At 35.1% G+C, this 5,953-nt stretch overlaps 1 non-coding gene across 1 annotated transcript; it reads left to right on the top strand.

Annotated features, from left to right (window-relative positions):
* The first annotated feature begins 3,705 nt into the window (after window positions 1-3,705).
* On the top strand, window positions 3,706-3,812 carry LOC116597972. The gene has a single exon (XR_004288885.1). It is a non-coding gene; the product is annotated as a U6 spliceosomal RNA (small nuclear RNA).
* The last annotated feature ends 2,141 nt before the right edge of the window (window positions 3,813-5,953 follow it).

Here is a 5,953-nt window from a genome sequence, read left to right as displayed (position 1 = left end):
ATGTTTGAGTCAACCAGAAGAAAGAACTAAAAGAAGTTAAAGAAAAACTTAAAGAAGAACTTAAAGAACTTAAAGAAGAACTTAAACAATTCATGGAAACCAATAAGAATGAAAACACATTTGTCCAAAGCCTATGGAGTATGGCAAAGGCAGTCCTAAGGGGGAAATGCATAGCCATCCAAGGCTCACTCAAAGAAAAAAAAAAAGAAAGAAAGAAAGAAAGAAAGATCCCAAACTGGAGAATCAACAGCAAATTAAGCCTAACCCATGCACAAGAAGGGACATAATTAAGATTAGAGCAGAGATCAATGAATTAAAAACCAGAAATACAGTAGAACGCATCAATAAAACTAGAAGCTGGTTCTTTGAGAGAATTAAAAATATCAAAAAATGAATGGCAAGACTTAACTAAAAGAAAAGAGAAAGGACCCAAATTAGTAAAATTATGAATGATAGTGGATAAATCATGAGAAACACCAAGGAAATAGAAACAATTATCAGAAATTATTATCAACAACTATATGTTAATAAGTTAAGCAAACTGGAAGAAATGGATGCATTTCTGGAAACCCATAAACTACCAAGCGTGAAACAGGAAGAAATTGATAATCTGATTAGACCAATAACCAGTAACAAGATTGAAGCAGTGATCAAAAGCCTCCCAAAAAACAAGAGTCCAGGACCTGATGGATTCCCTGGGGAATTCTACCAAATATTCAAAGAAGAACTAACACTTACTTTACTGAAGCTGTTTTAAAAAATAGAATTAGAAGGAAAGCTTCCCAAATCATTCTATTAGGCCAGCATTACCTTGATCCCCAAACCAGGCAAAGAACCCATCAAAAAGGAGAATTTCAGACCAATATCCCTGATGAATGTGGATGCCAAAATTCTCAACAAGATCCTAGCTAGTAGGATCCAACAGTGAATTAAAAAGATTATCCACCATGACCAAATGGGATTTATCTCTGGAATGCAAGGGTGGTTTGACATTTGTAAATCAATGTGATAGAACACATTAATAAGAGGAAAAGGCAGAACAATTTGGTCCTCTCAAATGATGCAGAAAAGGCATTTGACAAAATACAGCATCCTTTCCTGATGCCCTGTACTCTGAAAAGTACAGAGATAGAGGAGACATTCCTCAATTTAATAAAATCTAACTCAATGGGGAAAAGAGGGGAGCATTTCCCTTAAGGTCAGGAACATGACAAGGATGTCCACTCTTGCCACTATTGTTTAACATAGTACTAGAATTCTTAGCCACAACAATCAGAAAACAAAAAGAAATAAAATGTATTCAAATTGGCAAAGAAGAAGTTAAACTCTCTCTCTTCACAGAGTTTATGTGGAAGACCCAAAAAGTCTCTACCTCCAAATTACTAGAACTTACACAGCAATTCAGTAATGTGGCAGGATACAAAATCAATGTACAGTAATCAGTTGCTTTCTTATATGCTAAGAATGTAACTGTAGAACGAGAAATAGAGAATCAATTCCATTTACAACAGCACCAAAAACTGTAAGATACCTTGGAATAAACCTACCCAAAGAGGTAAAAGATCAATACTCTAGGAACTACAGAACACTCATGAAAGAAATTGAAGAAGACACAAAAAGATGGAAAAACATTCCATGCTCATAGACTGGAAGAATAAACATCGTTAAAATGCCTGTGCTGCCCAGAGAAGTCTATATTTTCAATGCCATCCTGATCAAAATACCAGTGACATTTTTCAAATTGCTGGAACAATCAATCCTAAAATTTGTATGGAACCAGAAAAGACCCCGAATTGCAAAGAAATGTTGAAGAAGAAAAACAAAGCTGGGGCATCATGTTGCCTGATTTCAAGCTATATTACAAAGCTGTGATCACCAAGACAGCATGGTACTGGCACAAAAGTGGACACATAGACCAATGAAACAAAATAGAGAGCCCAGATATGGACCTTTAATTCTATCATCAACTAATCTTTGATAAAGCAGGAAAAAATATTCAATGAAAAAAAGACAGGCTCTTCAATAAATGATGCTGGGGAAATTGGACAGCTATGTGTAGAAGAATGAAACTCGGCCATTCTCTTACACCATAGACAAAGATAAACTCAAAATGGATGAAAGACCTCAATGTGAGACAGAAATCCATCAAAATCCTAGAGGAGAACATAGGCAGTAACCTCTTCAATATCAGCCACAGCAACTTCTTTCAAGAGACGCCTCCAAAGGCAAGGGAAACGAAAGTGAAAATGAACTTTTGGGACTTCATAGAGATAAAAAACTTCTGCACAGCAAAGGAAACAGTCAACAAAACAAAGGGGCAACCCACAGAATAGGAGAAGGTATTTGCAAATGACACTACAGACAAGGGCTGATACTCAAGATCTATAAAGAACTTCTCAAACTCAACACCTAAAAAACAATCAAGTCAAAAAACAGGCAGAACACATGAACAGACACTTCTCAAAAGAAGACATATAAATGGCTAGCAGACAAATGAAAAAATTTTCATCATCATTAGCCATCAGGGAAATTCAAATCAAAACTATAGTGAGATACAACCTTACACCAGTTAGAATGGGAAAAACTGACAAGGCAAGAAACAACAAATATTGGAGAGGCTGTGCAGAAAGGGGAACTCCCTCACAGTGTTGGTGGGAATGCAAGTTGGTACCACCACTTTGGAAAATAGTGTGGAGGCTTCTCAAAAAATTAAAGATAGAGCTACCCTATTACCCAGCAATTGCACTACTGGTATTTACCCCAAAGATACAGATGTAAAGAAAAGAAGGGCCATATGCACCCCAATGTTTATAGCAGCAATGTCCACAATAGTCAAAGTGTGGAAAGAACCAAGATGCCCTTCAACAGATGAATGGGTAAGGAAGATGTGGTCCATATAAGCAATGGAGTATTATGCCTCCATCAGAAAGGACGAATACCCAACTTTTGCATCAACATGGACAGGACTGGAGGAGATTATGTTGAGTGAAATAAGTCAAGCAGAGAAAGTCAATTATATAGTTTCATTTATTTGTGGAACAAAAGGAATAGCATAGAGGGCATTAGGAGAAGGAAAGGAAAAATGAAGCCGGGAGGAGTTGGAGGGGGAGTCGACTCATGAGAGACTGTGAACTCTGAGAAACAAACTGAGGGTTTTAGAGGGGAGGGGGTTGGGGGGATAGTGAGCCTGATGATAGGTACTAAGGAGGGCACGTGTTGCATGGAGCACTGGGTGTTATATGCAAACAATGAATCATAGAACATTCCATTACAAATTAATCATGTACTGTATGGTGACTAACATAACATAATAAAAAGGAAATATTGATTCATACTTTTCTTCATGTACAAAAATAAACTCGAGATAGCTCATAGACCTAAATGAAACACCAAAAACCATAAAACTACTAGAAGAAAATATGAGAAAAAATCTTTTTGATTTTGTGTACAGTTTTTGTAGATATAATGCCAAAATCACAATATATAATATATTGAAGAAATAGTGATATATAGAACATCATCAAAGTTGAGCAATTTGGCTCTTTGAACAGCATTATTAAAGAAATGAGAAGAGAAACCAAGCATGGGGAGAAAATATTTGCAAACCACACATCTAGTAGAGAACTTGTATTCAGAATACAGAGAGAACTCTCAAAACTGAATAATGAAACAATGAACAACCAAATTAAAAAAAAAAAAAAAAGAGTCTTTGCTTTGGTGGGGCATATACTAAAATTGGAACAATACCGAGTAGATTAGCATGGTTCCTGCAGAAGGATGACACACAAATTTGTGAAGCATTCCACATTAAAAAAAAAAATCAAACAAAAGATTTGAATAGATACTTCATCAAAGAATGTGTGTGTGTGTGTGTGTGTGTGTGTGTGTGTGTGTGTGTGTTAAGAACTACATGAAAAATGGGATCATTAGTCACTGGAGAAATATAAATTAGAACAAATAGGTAACACTCTACACCTTTTAGTAAGTCTAAAATTAGACTATTGACGAGGCGTTAAAATGTTGATGAGGATGTAGACAACTGAAACCTCTTACACTACTGGTACAAATGCACAATGATACAACTGCTTTGAAAAACAGTTTTCGGTTCCTTAGGAAGTTCATATATGTCCACCACATGCCGCAGTGATTCTATTCCCAGTCATTCACTCATACAAAGAAAGCATAGATCTATATTTGTTCAGGAATGTCATTTGCAATAACTGGAAACTGGAAACAATCCCCATCTCCAGCAACAGGCCAACGGGTAAGTAATTGCAGAATCTGGTGTACCATGGAATACTACTCAGTTATAAAAACAATGAACTCTGAAGGCAGTCACCAATCTGAATACATATGAAAATATGCTGAGTGAAAGAAACCAAACTTTTAAAAAAAGTATGTAACATATGATTCTACTTCTATGAAATTCTATAAAATGCAAATTCATCTATAATGACAGAAAGCAAATAAATGGTTTTCTGGGATGATGGGATGGGTAAAGTATGTGCAACACCTTTTGATATATAAAACAATAAACACACAATTGCCTACATATTAAATGTGCTGTTTCCAATATTAAAAATAAAGAACATTGCATGCAATTAAGTAATTAAAGTCCCTTCTTAATGCATATAAGAAAATATTTCAATAAGACAAATTTTTAAAGAAGAGAACTATAGATTTGAAAGATTCTTCACAAATCAGTCATTATTGAAGAATTACTTCCTTGAAACTATTGCTGAGATAAACATTTTTAAAATACGGAAATTTCATAACTTTCTCTAAAAAGTTTTTAATTAATTTGTATGCCTGAGTCTATTCCTAGCAAGTAACTCATTTAAGGAAAATGAATTTTTTTGAAATGTTTTTTCTCCAAAGAAAGAAAATGTTACATATAATGAGAGTATGGCCTTAGGAAAAGAGGCAGATGGTTTTAATTGCTGAGAAAGTCCATGGAAATATAATAGTAACCACATGTTTCATATTAAAAAAAAAAATCATGTCCTTCAGATGCTCAATTTCTCAAACGTGTAAAGAATAGCTAGGTAGCAAAATGAACTCACCAAACATGTGATAGTCCAAACCTAGGACCTGTGAATAAGTTAAATTCCAGTGCAAAAGAAATTAAAGAAGCAGAAGGAATTCAGGTGACTAATCAGTGGGCTTTAAAATAGAGTGGTTATCCCAGATTACCTGCATGGGCCCAAGGTAATCACAAGGTTTCTTAAATGTGGAAAAACAAGGCAGAAACATTAGAAAAGCCTCCAGAGCCTCCAGAAAAGAATACAGCCCAGCCAACACCCTGATTTTAGCTTGGAAAGACTCATTTTGGACTCCTGATCTCCAGAATTGCAAAATAATAAATGTGTGCTGTTTTAAGTCACCAGGTGTGTAGCATTTTATTATAGCGGCAATAGACAACTAATACAATCGGTATAGAAGACGATGTCTCTGCATCCCAGGAAATTACTATCCCGGGCTTTACATCACACGGATGAATGTATGGAAAGACAGTTTTCCTCAAGTTGCCTCATAAACTAAATATTCTCTGTGGTATCTGTTGAGATTAAACTAGTTTCCTCAAATTAAAATTTATGATCTAAGAAAAAGAGAGGACAACAGTGACAAGTAATCAATATTACTTCAAAAATCCTTTAATTTGTTTAACAGGAGATTTATACCTTGTGCTCTTCTTTAGTAGTTTTGATGGATTTTGTCAACAGGTGCTCTAGTGAAGGTGGAAAGAAGTCTTGGGTTTTAATGAAAATAAATCTTGCTGTCACCTCCCAAATGGACAGAGATCTGCTACTATGGCAAGTGCAATTTGTTTAGAACTTCCATACATGATCCCTTGCCAAATATAACATCATTATTATTTTTTATTCTTATTATTACCACTACTTTACCACTAATATTTTAATGCCTCAATTACCTATAGATAGCTGTAAATTTT

This window comes from Mustela erminea, chromosome 8 (genome assembly GCF_009829155.1).
Source record: "Mustela erminea isolate mMusErm1 chromosome 8, mMusErm1.Pri, whole genome shotgun sequence".
NCBI lineage: Eukaryota > Metazoa > Chordata > Mammalia > Carnivora > Mustelidae > Mustela > Mustela erminea.
Note: the sequence above shows the minus strand (reverse complement) of the source record. Positions and strands in the feature narration are given on the sequence as shown.